The 17,996-nt window shown below is 38.9% G+C and overlaps 1 pseudogene across 1 annotated transcript; it reads right to left on the minus strand.

Annotated features, from left to right (window-relative positions):
- Nucleotides 1-421: 421 nt before the first annotated feature.
- LOC311583073 (CDK5 regulatory subunit-associated protein 2-like) lies at nt 422-5,854 on the minus strand (annotated as a pseudogene). The gene is made up of 2 exons: nt 1,439-5,854; nt 422-1,190 (listed from the first exon to the last, which is right to left on the minus strand). The product of its transcript is annotated as a CDK5 regulatory subunit-associated protein 2-like (transcript).
- Between the last annotated feature and the right edge of the window lie 12,142 nt (nt 5,855-17,996).

A 17,996-nucleotide genomic window follows, 5' to 3' on the forward strand; every position in this document is an offset into this window, starting at 1 on the left:
AGAGGTGAGGGCCATGTGGCTCCTAAGACACTGGTGTGTCTCGCAAGGGAGTTTAGGATCTGGGCTTTGAGGCTCCAGTCAGAATACGTGAATCACACAGTTGAAAAGGAATGAATCATCTGAAGAGAATCTACTAAGTGCAGTGCTGGATGAAAGCTGAGTTGTCAGACCTGAGGGTGTGATATCCACCAGTGTGCAGGGTACTCCATGTCAATCACAGCATCCAGAGCCTTCCTGGTGCCTGACTGCAGAGCAATGGAAACTTTGAAAGAACAACCTGAAGCCAGTTTTCAGACAGAAGTGACAGCACATCACCACACTTCCTCTGGTGGCAGCTTTTGCTTCCCTCACCACCAGGAGCCATGGTGAGGACAGAGGCAGGCGATCTTAGGACCACAAGCTTTATTAGCCAAGTACTTCCTCAGGAGCCTGGCCTGCTGAGATTGGATGTTTCTGGGTGAGCAGCTGCCCTGGGCCTGAGCTCCAGGTTTCCCCTGGCCCTTCTGAAGGACATGTTAGGTGATGATCAGCTGATTAACGATGACTTTCTCCTGGTGCTTGCTCTGCTGTAGAAGTTTTGCTGTTTTCTGCAGCTTCTTTTCTTGTTCAAACAGTTGTGTGTGTGTGTGTGTGTGTGTGTGTGTGTGTGTGTGTGTGTGTGTGTGTAGTTTGGTGATCTCTGCCTTCATTTATCCAATCTGCTCACAGTAAAGGGAACACCAGCTGTCTGTGGGAACCGAGACCCTCCAAAAGAGCTTCAGTAACATGGGGGATTCTTCCAGGATCAAATTAGCTGTGTTCATGCTGGAGAGAAACAAGCTCAGAGGCAGAAAGTGTGAACGTTTTGGTCCCAGATTTTGACTTGTAGGGCTCAGAGCCTCTTGAGTTTTAATGTCCATCTTGGCAAGCAGTCTCTGGCCCTGGCTGATCTGCTTATGAAAGGCATCAGAGTCCTCAATCAGGCCCAGCATATGGTGGCTACTCTTGCTAGCCCACAGGTGGTGGCCAGCAACCATGCAGGGCATGCAAGCGGGGCTGATGGCAGAACAGCTACTGTCACAGGAGAGGGAGTCAACATCAGTTCCAGAGAGTAGAACAGTCTCCAAAACTGATTTAAGAGCCATTGCCTGGGTGGATTCAAACAGATCAAATGATTATCACAGGCCTCACAACATTTGTTGCCATCATGTTTGTCCAGCTGAAGGGACCATTCAGTGACAGACAGGGACTGACAGCCAGAGTGAGGCCCCTTCCTGGGCCTTCTTTGACCCTTGTGATAGTTGCTCCTGCATCTTGCTCTTCAGGGTATTGTTAGTGTGAATGATCTTTTCTAACTGCTTGCAGAGAGCCTGCATCTTTGTCAGGAGGCCATGCATGTTGCTAAAAAGGATCCATGCCCATCCAGCTTTCTCCAGGTGGCTCTCCTTGGGCCTCTCACTGTAGTTTCCTTGCCTTCTCATTCAGCTTCTCACACACCTTCAGCTCCACTCGGAGGGACTGTGGGAGCAGCTGCTGCCTTGACTTCACTTTTTCCTGTTCCCTTCTTAGCTCCTGGCGACTGCTGCGGCACTCCTGAGCCAGCTGTTGGTTGTGTCTCTCCTTCTCATCAATGTCTCTCTGCAACTTTTCATTTTCTTCCCTTACACTGGTGTACTCTAGCTGAAGATGCTCAACACTAGCAGCCTTCCTGGACAGGGCCTCCTGTAATTTTTCATCCTCTTTCTGTTTATCTCTGGACCCTTTGTTGAGCATCATACTGTGGGCTTCATTTTGCTTCCTCAGGAAATGTATCTCTGATGTCAGAGAGCCATGCAGTTCTGAGCCATAAGCAGAGACATTTGTGGAACCTTGGTCAGTCTCAGACCCATGCTGTTCCAGCTGTTTCGGGAGTTTCTTATTTGTTTTAATAGATTCTTCCAAACACTTTCTCAAGGTTTGAATTTCCTGTGTGTATTCCATTAGTAAGTCTTGAGGAAAATGGCTCATGACCATCTCACCCTCTGGCTTCTGGTCTCGGGATAGGAAGGACTTCTCAGACGTTTTATCATCTGATAGCGAGTGAGAGGCAGAAGGATCAGGAGCTTCAGGCAGGAGATGCTGGTAGGCTTAAGTTGTGTTCCTCAATCCTTAACCTTTCTAGTAGTTCACTCTGGGCACATGGTTCCACTCTAGCTTAATTTCCACAGAGAAACAGCTTCTCCAGTTGCTCTAAGAGTCCAGCACACTCTATTAGCTGCTCCTGGAAGCCCTCAGCCACACAACTGTCCCCATCACTGGCCTGCAGAAGCTCCTTGAATGCCTTGTTGATGCTATTCATGTGTTGCTGGGAAATGACACAGATGTCATGGCTATCCTTAATCTGCTGCCACTGAACAGAAAGCTCTCTGGCTTGGAACTGAACCAATGAATCATATATTGATGGGGAGAGATCTTGAAACTTATGGATTTCACTGAAAAGTTCCAAGTACAAATCCTGCTCCTTCTGTAGCTCCTGCTCTTGTTCCAGCAGCTGTTGTCTGAGGCTCTCTACATCCTGGTGTCAATCATCTCAGTGATGAGTAGATGGAGGATTTTTATGTACTTCATGTATCGTACTTGGTGCAAACTTGAAAATGTCATCTCTTCTTCATCAATGCGGCCCGTAGGTTTGTTCAAGCCATCTTGGGACCCCTCTGTCCCACACAAAACTGTGTTAATGGCCTCACTTCCCTGAGAGTGCTTCTGCAGCTGGACAATGAAGTTGCAGTATCCTTCCAGCTCAGTTTGCAAGTCCTGAATTTTCTGTTTTAAGTCCTCTATGTCATCAGGGATATTAATATTCTCAGATTTGTCAGTACCCATCACACTGAATTTAAGAGAGAGCCAACTCTTGGAATTCAAGAAAGTGGCTATGGAGGATGCCCCAAGGAATTCTTCAGGGCACTCTTTGTATGCTGGTAATAAGGCAATATGGTCAGGAGGACAGATTTCAGAATCATTCCGCAGCTCTGGGTTGGGAACTGCCATCCCCTCCATCATTGCTTCTGCCAGAATTAGCTTGTCATGGAGTCGCTTGTTGGGGGATTTCAACTCTATCAGGTCTCTTCACAGCTCTAGAACTTGGCCCTGGAGCTGAGCCAAGACCTCTGGGGAGGCAGGAAGATCATACACATTTTTCAGTAACTCAGATGTCTTCAATTGGATCAGCAAGTCTGTATTCTCAGCATCCTTGTTGAGGGCAGTCGGGAATGAGAAGGGAGTGACCTGAAGCCCTGGCATCTCACGCAAGGCCTCTGACTCAGACACAGTACAGAAAATGGCTTCTTTTGTTTTCTCTTCCCAAGCTTCTTTCATTCTTTCAGATTGAATCCAAGAGGGGTGTCCTCTATGGTGATGATCTCCCCTGAGGCATTCTTCAGTTCAACCTTGCCTTCATCACCTGTCTTTTCTAGCCAGGTCCTCCACATTGACTTTAGTTCATCGTGTGACTTGGAGAATGAGTTGGCTGTGAAGAAATGGCCAGCCTCATCTCTCAATTGAACAGCTGCTTGCTGAAATGCCTTCTCAGCTTTACCATCAAGGTAGTCTACAGGAAGCCCCTGCTCCACTAAGCACATTCGATGCAAAAGCAGGGCACCTCATGCTTTCAGAACATCTGGCCTGTTTCTGGATTCCAGTGATGATTTGCCCTTCTTGAAGAAGAAAGTGGCAAGCAGGCCCAGGAGTTTGTCTTGTAGTTTCTAATTTTCATGGAAGTCATGTGTGTGGGTGCCATCATGGTCTAAAATACTGGAATCCATGTGCCTTAAATACCCAGTTTTGCAGCCACAGTTGGCATAGTCCTCAATGATCTCTTTACTCTGTTCCAACTGCTGGGTGCTCTGGAAATGATTCTCTTCGTCCACTTCAAATTTGATTGTGTCCTCATCCTCCTTACTAGCCAGAAGCTCTGCTTGTTTTGCTGAATCAAGTATGTCATTTCCCCAGAAACCCAAGGAAGAGTGAGAAAAAATAGATTTCTTGAGGTGCTGGTTGTCTGTGTGTAGGTCTTTCACAAGCTGTATAAGGTCACTGACCTTTTCTTTGAGTTCTTCTTGAGAAAAATATTCCACTTGAAACTGATTGTGCTCTTCAAGACAAATACTTAGGTATGATGTTTGATCACTATAAAATGAAAATGGTTCTTCTTCCCACCTCCGAATTTCACTGAGCTGCTCCTGCAGGGTCTACATCAGATTCCGGTAGGCAAGGACATCCTGCTCTTGCTGCTTCTGCAGGGCAAGGACCTCTATCAGCTCACCCTGCAGGTGGCTGACACTGTCTGTGTCCTGCACGGTCCTTGCCAGATGGGCATAAATGCTCTTCTCTTTCTTAAAGTCCCCAGCCAGCTCTCCATAGTCTGATTGCTGCTCTTTCCTGGAGAAGAAGAATTTGCTGCCTGGTGACTGCTCAGAACACTTTTCTGTTAATAAGCCATTGCTCCCAAACTTGAGTTCCAAAGCAGTCATTAAATAACAGTTCTGTTGTATTGCTTCCAAATCTTTTCCATTGGATTTGTAGATAGTTTCAGCTCCTCTGTTCCCCTCTTGTTGGGCTTTCTCCAGGTCCCTCTCTTTTCTCAGCTTCTCCTTCTTCAGGTCCCTCAACTCCTGGGTGACCCTTTTAACATTCCTGAGCAGTCTATGGTTTTCAGTACTCTTTGCAAAGTTTTTATGAGTGTAGCTTGGCCAACAGAGCTTCCTTTTCTGCAAGGAGAGCTTCATAGTCCTCAGACCCCTGGAATTCTGAGACCTGAGTTTTCGAGGGAGCCACTCTGGCTTTGGTCAAGGCAGCAGTGAGATGTTCAATCTGAGAGTTAAATTCTTCAACCTCTTTTTCCTTTGGTTTTAATGCCATGGTTAGGCCTTGAATGGCTTTATCCCTCTTTAAGTTATTTTTCTTCTCTGTAGCAATTTTTCTTTCCTTCTCTCTCAAGTCCTCCTGAATCCTCTCTTCAAAGTGATTTGTCTCCTTCTGCCATTCCCTATGTGCAGTCTCAGCATCTCTCTCCTTTTCTTCTCTCAGAGTGGCAGAAAGTTCTAGGAGTTCTCCAGATGACATGTTCTCGTCAGGAGATGCCATCTGAGATTTCTCTTTAAGGCACCGAATTAAAGCTTCTTCGTTCTTCAAAGACAGCTTCAACTTCTCACTCTGTCCTTCTCTTCTAGAGCCAGAGTCATATCCAGGTCCCCCTCCTGCATCTTCCTCATTGCTGAGAGCTTGGTTTCTAAGCTGAGGCGAATAGCTTTCTCTGTTTCTGTTCCCGCAAAGGCCTTCTCCAGTTCTGCTTGGGCGGCTTTCACATCTTCTTCTAGAAGATGTATCCTTTTCATCTGCACCTTCTTCCGTGCTTCCTTCACCCACTGGACTTCGGAACCACCCCCTTCTGCTAGGCGCTCCATTGCTTTGGAAGCTTTGATGAGCAACTGTTCTCTCTTCTGGCGCTCACTCTTCACTTTCCACTTTCACCTCGAGTTCAATGTTGATCTTGGAGATATGCTCTGTGGGGCCAGCAAACTCCTGCCGCATCCTCTCCTCAATGAAGTAGATGCAGAGCTTTAGATTGAAGTTCTCCTTGTTCATCTCTGTGATTTGATTTTCAGTCCTTCATTTCGGGCTCTGTTGGGAAAGACCTTTTCTTCCGACACATTTGGGAGCACTCCATTTCCCAAACCAGCAGTGTCACCGTTGACATCCAGATCACTTGACACAACAGGCAAAAGGTCAATGCAGCCGCTGAGGGTCCCAGGCAGGGTGACATCCTCCTCCATCTCCAAGTCCATCATGAACAGAGATGGTGGTGGCATCGGTGTCTGTGGCAGTGGTGCCACTGGTTCCCCAGGCAGTCACTTTACTCTGGTTCCCCAAGTCCTGCCCCCTCAAAGCCAGCTCTTGTCTCAGTCTCGCAGTGCTGCTGGAATTTTAACCGCAACCACTGCCATCTTTCCTTGTATTTCTTCCTACAATAACAAGAGAGAGCCACTGAGATAAATCGGTGAAGTCCCACTGCATAGGAAACCAGGCAGGGAAAGCGGGAGTGAGCGCCATCTTAACTAAGGGCAGAGCCTTTATGCTTGAGCCTGAAATATTAAGAGAAGAGATGTACGTAACTGTTCACTGTTCCAAAATCATGACCTCCGACTCTCCCGCCTTGGCTCTTTGTACCCACAAGGCTTCTGCCTTAAGCTGAAACTCAGATAATTGAGTTCTGCCTCGATTTAGAAAAATAGCACCTATGGAGCGCTAATACAAGCAGTAAATTGGAGGATGAGTTTGAAACCTCACCCTTCATACTTCATGTCAAACCTCTCAGTGAATTTTGCTACCATTAAGAGTCATACACCAACAATCAATAAACTAAAACCCAGAGAGAAGAAATGAATTCCCAAAAGTAATAAACAAGTTTACTATCCACTAAAACCAGATCCTTAGTTCCTGGCACCAAGGTCAGGGCTCTCTGTAACCATGTTTTAACCTTGGCTGGAGTGAGTGTACTCTGTGATGCTGATCCCTCCCGAAGGTCCTGACAAAATCATAATTTCAGCTATTCCTCCCTTGGAACCCTTATAATTCCCAGGAGTTCTTCCTTGCTTTTCTTTAATAGTTCTACACAAGAATGAGAGAGTGAATAGGAAAGGGGAAGGAGAAGAGGTAAGGAAAAGGAAGAGAAGGGAAAGAAAAGGGAAGACACTCACCACGCTATGTCTTAAAGGAACCAGAAGCAGGATAGCATACGAGAATTGAATCTGTTATTTATCAAATTTTTAATCAAAATGGTACATATCTCATAATGATACATTTGAAAGATTTATTTTTAAGAATTTCACACAAGAATACAATGAAATATGTTAATACATATCCTCATTTCCTACCACAAACTTCCTCATTGTGCACCTATAACAAAACACACCCCTTCTAATATTTATGGGTTTCTTTTCTTCTTTCTTTGTCTTTTGATAGCCCAATAAGTCCAGTTAGCACTGACAATATGTGGATGGGGGTTGGCCAGTCTACTGAACATGGGAGTCCCACTTTTGGCAACATCAACAAAATGAAATGATTTTGCTTTTCATCTACTACATCCAATGTCTTGATTGTGTGTGACTTAATCTTGAGCAGGTACCACTGCTGCTGTAAGCTCACGACTGTGATGGCCATACCGTTTCTGGGATAAAATATTTAATAAAAGTTCTCTAACATCCAGTTCTTATATTCTTTCTTTCTTTTCAATATGCCTTTGAATACTGATGGTGCAGTTGTTAAAACTGATGCACTAACTAGGGCTGAATAGACAATGTTTTAGTCTCAGCTTTTTGACTAATTTTATGTGCTTCCATTGAACTCTGTTCACTGCAAACTTAAGCTGCTGCTATTATTATTATTATTATTATTATTATTATTATTATTATTATTATTATTATTATTATTTAATTTTTATTGATAATTACTGGATTTGAAGTTTGGCCCACATGATAGGATTTCATGCCAGATCTGGATCCATACAAGAGATTCAGAGTTATTAGGCCCTAGTGAAGAATCTGCTATTTTTAATTCTACAAAATGGTCATGCTCTCAAATCACCTAAATATTTGTCTCTATTACAGATGAGGGGGCTCTCATCTTGAGAATAATATTACTTCTTAATTCCTTAAACGGCGACAGCAGTGATGAACACGTTGTGCATTTCTCTTGCAGGCAACAGGGAAGACATTTGATAGAACAGGACTCCTATGGTTTTCCTTGGACAAAGAACAGCTGATAAAAACCTTCTATTGTGCTCATTCCCAACATCAGTATTTCTATTGTTGGAGTATTTCTCTAACCTATGGGAATTAATATAAATATATTCCAGCTAGAGAAGCAGAAATGTTATTTTTAAAAAGCCTAGTTCACACCAAAAAGAATGTCAAAAGCCTAAGATAATCTCTGAAGAGTTCTTACTTTTTTATACTTTTTAAAAACAATTTTTAATCCTTTCTTAAAAATCTAGGAAATAAACAAAAATATAAACCAAAAATGACATAATTTCTCAGGCTACAAACAGAGATTATGCTGCAGTAACTTATATTTATTTTCTGATACATCTCCAGAACAAATCATTTAAGGTTAATTTACTTGTATTTCTTCAGCAGCAGGGCATGCAACATATTGTGTGAAAAATATCAGTTAAATATACCATGCAGCCTTTCTATGCAAATGGAATTAGGAAAAGAATTATATTTAACTACTTCTCTATTTTTCTTCTTAGAATTTTTAATATTCATACTTATTTAAGCCACTTATAAATTACTCATAGCTCTAATTTTAAGTTTGTCTGTCTCTCAGGAATGTGGGTTATATTTAGACTGATTATGTGTTCCTGAATTCTGAGAGTAGGAAGCCATAATGTCTTCCGCTATTGTGTTGTTAAAAACCTGAATATACTGAGGGCTGCAGATAAGAATATACATAAAAATAGTCACTGGTTCATTATACCAAGGCCACAGCAGACATCATGGGATAAATACACTGTAAATATTTATATTTCTTTCCAATAATGGGAATCACAGATGAAATCCCTATGTATTCCCCTAAATATTTACATTTCTGTGTTAGTAAATGAACTCAAGGACATGAGAAATCACTGCAGGTGTTCACAAACAATAAAAATAGTCACTTCATCTAGAACAGTAGATATTTTCCTTCTAAGTAAAGAAATACTGAATGTGTCTTAAAGTTTTGTCCTGCACGCACACGCGCGTGCGCACAACACACACACACACACACACACACACACACACACACACAACTAACTATATATTAATAATTTTGTTACAACTAAACATATATGTACACATACATTTTTCTCTTTGTTAATTAATGAATAAGTCAAAGGATAGTTCCTTAATAATTGATAATGATTATAGGATGATTAATGTGGTCCATAAGCATCTAGCTGTGTAGGAATGTTGGTTACCTTTTGGAAGCTTTCATGGTAGCCTCTGATAACACAAAATCTAGATCTCAAAGAGAAGACATTCAGGTCAGTTCCAGCTCAGTGGCCTCTGGACTGTTCTCAATGTGTGTGGCATCTTCTACCATAGAGATTACCTTCCATCCCTGGGAGGCAATCAAGGTAAGAGCAGTAGCCTATAATGTTTGAGATTCTCTTCAAACAACCTTAACCAACAACTTGTCTCTGGCAACTATGAGTCACAACAACTATAACCAAAACAAGGTTTTTCCAATGGTCAAATATGACATATATGCCTAGCAGTAATCAATAGCTCTCTGACTGGCCTTATAGCCTATGCACCAAGAGGGAAACTGTCTGGTATTGGAAACCTAGCCAACTACACAGAGATAATGAAAGCATTATATTGAAGGACTACTTTTGTAGTAAGTATAAAAATACTTAATTTATTATAAAATTAGTCTATAATTATTATGTTAGTATTATCTAACCCACTATCACAATCAATAAAGACTCAGACACCTGCTGTATTTTATAATAGCCCTACTGTACCTGGGTCTGGGCAATATTAATCCTCTAAAATCTCCTTATCACTTCCAAGCCCATGGCCAGGTCGTTTGTTTTAATCATTCCTATCTGTATTACTTCCCATCCATAATCCCAAAATACTTGTTAATGTTCTTCATACAGGCTTTTTTCCCCCAACAGAGACAATTACAGAAAACTGTAACCAATCAAAATGCACAGACCAAGAGCTCATATGGCCACTAGGCACTACTGAAACTTATGTAACACAATTCCTGCCTCTAATACTTAGGAATCATCCTTCGAGGGGAGGTAAAAAGACTTGAAGAGCCGGAGAATTAGAAAATTTGACGTGAGATTGTGTCTATTAGAAATGTCAGAGATACTATCTCTACTAATTATCATTGACGTGGCTAAAACCGAATGAGACTTGAACAAGTAGGCAAACATAGACAGGCTCACTAGGAAGGGAGAAAGTGCAAGGTCCCTTAGTTCTAGACAATGTACTTAAGGCAACTATGGACCGTGGAGAATGGTAGAAACAGTTTTCCTGAAGGTAGAGTCCCGGTTAGTTACTTAATACCAACTGGTCAATCCTAAGATCATTTAAGAACAGAGAACATGATAATGATGGAATAGGCTATATTTGTAAGTGTGTGTGTGTGTGTGTGTGTGTGTGTGTGTGTGTGTGTGTGTGTGTAAAATTAAAGAAACAGAAGCATAGAAATTGGGAGAGTATAGAAAGAGTTAGAGGGAGGGGAACCAGGAAAATAATGTAATTATAATTCAATTATAAGCAGATTCAGTGATGAATATGATCAATATACTACCAAAAATGTTTGTATAAAACCACTCTTAAAAATTATTGGAAGCTATGAATTGGTTTCTTAACCCTATTTGTTAAACCTTAAAGTAGACTTCACGTTCCTTTTCTTGGATGTGTCCCTTCTGGTTAGATTTCTGAGTGAAACTGCAGCCTTGTTTTCCATTTATTTGTGAACCTTCCAGACTATTACATGATTGCTAAAGGAGCTTTAATTTTACCAGCATGGTATAAATAATCTCTTTTCTCTACACTCTTCCCCAAACCTAGGTTTTTTTTTTAAGTTTCCCATAATTCTAATCACAAGGAGGACAAAACCATTAATTAGAAAAATATCAAAGTTTGTTTTGAGGTTGTGAGAGACAGCTCAGCAATGTATATCCCTTGGTGCTCTTACAGGGGACCCAAGTTCTGCTCCCAGAAATCATTTCATCAGTTCTCTGAGGTTTGGTACTTCTGGACTGGAATCACTTTCACTCATATGCATACATCCATACACAAACACACATACTTAAAGATTATTTAAAGTAAAATACAGTTTTTGGATTTGTATGTTTTTATTTTCACTGGTATTTTAATGGATTTTGACAATTTTGTCTTTTATTGAGTCCAATACAAGAAACATATAGAGTGCTTTAAGAATTGAGCTTAATTGAAAATTATGTTATTTGTGATGGCTTTCTATGTATTATTCCAAAGTGTGTGGTACATTGGTATGGAATTGAATACAGTAAAGTAATATGATAGATATTACCATACTAAATAAATAATTGTTCATTTAGGTTTCTGTCAATATTATAATACAGCAATTAATTTCTATTAAATGTCTCTCTATTTTATAGAACCTCTATTCATTGTCTTATGTAATGTGTTGTCACAATTTTTAATCAGTGTCCAGAGAGATAAAAGATCGAGGGAGAGGAAAATATACAAGGGTTGTGTGAGCATAACAAACATTCTGAGATAGAAGCTACCACATTAGAACAAGAAAGTGTCCTTGCTTAAGTATTGCATAGGAGATTAACAATCAAGTTGGGAAAGAAAATAATGACACTTAACAAAATGGTTAGTAAAATAAATGTTTGTTGAGGTGTTAAATCGAAAATACTAAGCAAAGCAACCTGTTATAGCTTAACTGTTGTATTCTTTATTGTTTTTCTTGATTTCATAAGTGTTTACAACACACTCAGATTAATATTGATAGATAAAGCTCAGAGTAGCATTTGTGTAGGGACTATGACTGCCCTTAATTTATAAAATAATACTTTAAGTAGGATAGAATATAAGGTCATTTTGAAAAAAGCCCCTTAAGATATATATTAAATAGTAATGTATAGGACTTTACTTAGTAAAATGTTAAACAAACTGAGCATAATTCCATTATATTGCTAGAATCAAAATTAATGAATCAAATTTTAGTAAAATTGAGAAATAATCCTGCCCTCTAGTGGTGATTAATAAATAGTAAAACGTACTAAAGAATTCTGCTCAAAACAATTTGAGTGGAAATATTAAAATCATATAACTGACAGCAAGCAATTTATATACTTAAAACAGTGGGTTAAAATGCTATTTGGTCAAGTTATTTACCTTAAAAATTCGTGGGATAAAATTTAAGCAAATGAAAAGAATTATCATGTCTTTTGGGGAATGATATTACCAAGGCTGTATTAATTTCATTAACGGAATCCTCTTCTCATTGAGCTTATATCATCCATCTAGAAAAAGTACAAAATCCTAAATGACTTGATCCAGTCTCTTTTCATCTTCCTTACCAACATGTCTTTGGTTAGTCTAGCAAGTCCTATATGGCCAGGCTTCTTTTCTCTCCTTAAAGGTTGGCTGCGCTGTTCCTCCGATCTAGGAGGGTAAAGAATGAAGTTATTAAAAGAGAACTGATTTTTTATTTTTGACATCTATGTTTTCCAGTCTTACGATAAGTTCTGTGCTTTGTTCTACTACTAGAAAGGCCAAGGCTGGAGAAATGGCTCAGCAATTAAACGCACTGCTTGCTCTTCCAGGTGACAGGGATTCAGGGATTCAGTTCACAGCTTCCACATGGCAGGTCACAGCTGTCTGCACCTCCAGCCCTAGCATCTTACACACCCTGTGCAGCCTCTGCAAGGACTACATGCACATGATGTTCACCTATACCTGCAGACAAAACACCACCACACATAAAATAAAAATAAATAATTATCAAAAAAGGAAAAGGAACCCATCTAAATAGATATATTATTATTATTGTATAGAAGGAAGTTACAGTCACTGAAACCTAAAGAAAATAACAGATTTTGTTGATTTTTTATTTTAAAACCATCAACTTTTTAAATCTCTCCCTTTCTCTCCCTTTCTCTCTCTCTCTCTCTCTCTCTCTCTCTCTCTCTCTCTCTCTCTCTCTCTCTCTCTCTCTCTGACATACACACACACACACACCTGTAATAATCTATCTTTTTAGATTAAATTTTAACGGTGTTAGTATTAGGATTTAGATCATTTTATTAGCTCCCCCAAAGACAAAGAGGCAAGTATTTAGAGATGACAACTGACTTAGCCAGAGCTGCATAGTTCACTAAAAGTCAGAGCTTGGAAACAAAATTTTTAAAAACGCCCTTTTCACTTTAGCTTTCAGTGAACAACTTACAAAAGTCTGATGTTCCTGGACTCAGAGCTGTATCAAGTTAATTACCTGATCTGATCCCAATTACCTAATCCACTTAATTTAATTCACATAGAAAAATGTGATGGGGACACAGGACAATTTGGGCAGAGGCACATGAAAGGATAGCTGGTAAAGGTAAGAATACCATACTCACTTATAAAATTACCAAAAACCCTAAAAAACTAAATTAAGTAGAATTTGGGAGACTTTCTTTCCCTGCTTGGGTGAACTGAATATAATTACAAGGAAACCAAGTGAAAACTGGGCAATCAGAGAGGGATAGAGGGAGAGATACGGATGAAAGAATGAGGATAAAAGACAAAATCCAAAGAGAGAAAAACAGATTTGATACTAAAGTCCTGAACTCAGTCATATATGCAGCCATGTGTCTTCCACAGCACCTTACTTCCCTCTGCTCCATTCTCTTGATTTAAGACTTTAATCTAGTCGGTGGTGATTTTCATGGATAGTCCAAACTAAGGAGCTAATTACTTCATGCTTTACACATCTATTACTGTTACATATCTGCTGACAGTGCCTGAGCAGTTTTGTTCCTAGGATATCTATCTTATATGTTCTCCGTGTTGTGTTTTATTCCAATGTCATGCTGTTCTTACTCTTGTAACTTTTTATCATATTTTGGGATGGGGTAGCGTGTTGCTTCAAGATATGTTTTGCTCAATAATGTTTAGAAGTATCACGTAAGGCTCCAGTGAATTTGAGGGATTTTTATATTTCTATTAGGAAAGTGTCAAAAGAGTTTTGAAAGAAGATACTTAGGATCTTTTGATTTAGGAAACATTTTCACATTCTCTTTGCTTGTTTTGACAATTAGAGCCCAGACTGTTTGTCCATTTGCTAATTTATTCTTAAATTTATCACATCAATGATTTCTAGGTTCAAATATAAAATTATTGTTTTACTACATTGATAAAGAGATGAGAAAGTAGAAAAAATCTATGTTAAATGTACATGTGATTATTTTAGGTGTGTGTCTGTTTGTGTGTGTTTGTGTATGCGTGTTTGTGTGTGTGTATGTGTATTTGTATGTGTGTTTGTCTGTGTTTGTGTGTGTGTGATTGTGTGTGTGTTTGTTATGTGTTTGCATCTGTTTGTGTATGCACATGACAAAAATCAATGCTCATTTTCTTCCTCAGTAACTGCCTAACTTGTTTTTGAAGTGGGACATCCCATTAAGTCCCATTGACTATCATGGCTTTTAGCAAATCTTAGGAATATTTATTTCCCTTTATCCCATGCAAGATAAAAAAAAGACACACAGTTATGTGCTTGGCCTTTTTGCAGTGTGCTGTGATCTGTAAGCCAGGAACTCATGCTTGTGCAGTAAGCGCTTTCCTGACTAAGTCATCACACCAGGGCAAAAAGTTATGTGTCTTGTTTTTGTGGTTTTGTTTCTTGTTTTCGTTTTTGTTTTTGTTTTTCCAGACAGGGTTTCTCTGAATGGCCTTGGCTGTCTTGTACTCGTTTTGTATACAAGACTGGCCTCGAACTCAGAGATCCACCAGCCTTTGCCTCCATAAATGCTGGGATCAAAGACATGTGCCATCACACTAGATTTGTAATGATTTTCAACCATCCTTTCTGTCTGTGGCTGGTACAATCCATAACCATGAGACCTGTAGCTAGAGAACTGGTTGTGAATTTGCTAGAGAAGCTTGGACATTTTCTATTTGTATGCAAATGTTATCCATTCTAAATTATTTTTATTATAGCTTTTATATTTTATGTCTACCAAGAGTTTTTCCTTAGTTTGTATAATAGAAACATGAGCCACATGTGTGTTATATGCAGCGAGCCATCATTTAATGCAGCAAGACTTCCTATTTTTGTTTTCAGTATTCACTCTGTTTCTACTTCAGTTATTTGATGGATGTGTAGCTATGATGAGTGTGATAAGTGGAAAACCATTTAGACTGGAGCATAAAACTTTTCAAAAAGGAACATTTTTTTTTATTTTGCCAAATTGTGTAAAAATAATTAAGAGGGTACAATATTAAAATGTAGAACTTATTTTGAAAACACATATAATTCAGCTAAGGTATTTTAATTCATGGAAACTAAGGCATTGTTTTACTTTCTGATAAAAATACCTCAGGAAATCTCCATAAAGGTGAGAAGAAGTCATTGAACTTTGTGTATTAATTACCTGTAATTTATTAAGAAAAAAAAAAGAGCTTTCCAAGACAGAGATTTTCAACCTGGGCACCACGATCCCTTTGTGGAGTGTGAATGGCCTTTTTACAAGGATTACCTAGGACCATCAGAACACAGAGATATTTACATTATAATTCACAACAGTAGCAAAACTACACTTGTGAAGTAAAAATTAAAATAATTTTATGGATGGGGTCATCACAGCATGAGGGTATTAATGGGTTTCAGCAATAAGAAGGTTGTGAATCTCTGTACTGGGGGAACTCAATCTAGATTTTACAGATCGTGAAAAATAAACGCTGGTTTTAAAAAGTCGGTGCAGATCCTCTACATGGTGGTAATGAAGGTGCTATTTGGAGGAATATATAGCTCCTGCACAATTAAGATACATGCATACTTCACTAGTAAACTGGTACCCACACGCTACTCATTCTTTCCACAAGGCTGAATCTACTAATGAGGGCAGGAGCAAGTCCAAACTATCCAGGATGAGCAGATGTTCTCAATCAAAGCAGAGACTGAAAGTCTCATTGTTTTCATCAACCCTTCAAAATCTTTGTTGGCTGAGAGTGTAGGGAGGAGTGTCAGGAATTTCACAAGGAGACTATCAAGGCTGGCTGGCAAATCTGGACCCAGGGGGCCCTGCACAAACTGATGCAGCAAATAAAAGCAGAGGACCTGAATCCCTGTTTAGATATAAAAGATGGACAGCTCATTCTCCACCTGGGGAAGGGGCGAGGATTGTGGCAGAGGAGTGTGGTACTGCCTCTGACATGAACTCTGGTTCCCAATATTTGACCTCTGGCTCTTTGGCAGAGAGGCTCTGTGGGAAAACAGAGGATATCCAGATGAGACCTGATAGGCTGTGGTCTGACTGTGGGGGAGGAGGACCCCACCTTTCAGAAGTCTAGGGGAAGGGACTAAGGCAGAAGAGGTAAGGAGGTTTGGGATAGGAAGATAAGAGTGAAGGGCTTACAATTAGGATGTAATGTGAATGAATTATAATACAATAAGATTAAATAAATCTATGGGGAAGAATTTGTGAGTTCTATGAATCCTGGCTTGTTTCTAAAAAAGAATAGGCTTGGATGGATATGTTGTCTCAATTAGAAGGGCAGGAACAGATCCACTATATGTAATGTTTCATCCTTTTCATTATGACTTTAATATGAATGTTTCAGATCTAACCTGATAGTGATATCTGTGTGGTGTTTGCGAAATTAAAATTCCTATTAGATGGACAAATCAGATAAGGGCTATGAAGAGATAAGTGGAAAAGGCACATGAAATTTAACTGGGAGTCTGCATATAGATGATAAGAAACATGTTTCGCACGAAAGCTCAATAGTTGTGAGTAACACTGTGGCCTGAGCTACTTTCTGTCTATTCACACCCGTGTTAAAGCTCTATTTCTGCTGAACCATTGAGTGACCTATGACAGTCCATTTGTGGTGCTCTGTGAAGTTAGTTAATAATTGTTGTTACATTACCCATCAATTATAGAGCTTTAATGGGTCAGATGTTAAGAAAGTGAAAATTATATGTACATTTATATTCAGATACACAAGCTGCTGGACAAAAAAAAATTTACCTCATTGTTCAAGACTTCTGAATACAATGATGAAATTATATCATCTTGATAAAACTGTTGCAAAGATTTTATAAACTGTACTTGTAAAGCAGATGGCATAATATCAAATGTAATAGATAAATAAATACAATTTTTAGAAGATTGTATATTATTTGAAATATACTTTTCTCAAAGTAGCCTTTCCAATTACCATCCTTTGTATCTTATAATTAGATTTTCATTTTTATTACACATTTTAGTGCACATCTAATAAAATTCTTATTGGATTTTCAAATATGAAATTATGCAGACCAAATTGAAAAATAGGTCTAACATTAAAAATCATAAAAATGCCTATATATGAGCTGCACAAGGACAAAAAATAGACATGTTAGATTGGATGGGGGAAATTCCAGGGGGCCTCAGTCTTATTCAAAGAATTACAAAAAATTAAGAAATATTGAAAGAGGGAGAAATATTTGTCTTTCAAGAAGATAGAGGCAAAATTAATGTTACAAAGTAGAAACAGAAGTAATTTTATAGTTGGGTAGCTCACCACAGCATGAGTAACTATGTTAAATGTCCCAGTATTAGAAACACTGAGAACCACTGGATTATAATACGGGTATGTCACTCACCTCTTCCATTTCATTACACCATATTCTCCCATTTACCTTTATTTTCTCTCTTTAAAGTTCATGTCTCTATCTTTATTAACTGTTATTAGATGCATATATGTATATACATTACATATATATGCATGCATAACATTTTTGTATATGTGTTACATATTGTATGCTTTCAGGGCTAATCATTTGTTATGAATAACCAATTAGTGTGCTTTTGGATGATGTTAGGTGACTCCACGTGAAAAGGGAATTGTATCACACTTAGATGTCATGACCCATAAGGTTGAGAACCACTGACATTATAATAAAATCTCAAAAATAAATGAAAAAAGAAAACCCTGTAATAATATTTTATGTGAATTAAAAAGCTAAATAAATTATGACATTTAATACAATTTCTGCTTGGAAAGAATTGGAAGTCTCATTGTTATTTTTACTGTTATGTATTTTATTTCACCTGTTGATCATGAGTAGTTACTATATATAAAACAGTGGATTTTTGTCATTAATGTTAAATATTTGTTAGAGGTTTTAGGACTCAAATTAGTATTTTTGTAAAAAATCACATTAATATAAATAATTTTTTCATTTAGTTTTAATATCTTTCTCCCACATTTTTCCTTTCTTCCTCCCACAGCCAT

Source organism: Acomys minous (genome assembly GCF_964271855.1).
Source record: "Acomys minous genome assembly, chromosome: 14".
Classification (NCBI taxonomy): Eukaryota; Metazoa; Chordata; class Mammalia; order Rodentia; family Muridae; genus Acomys; species Acomys minous.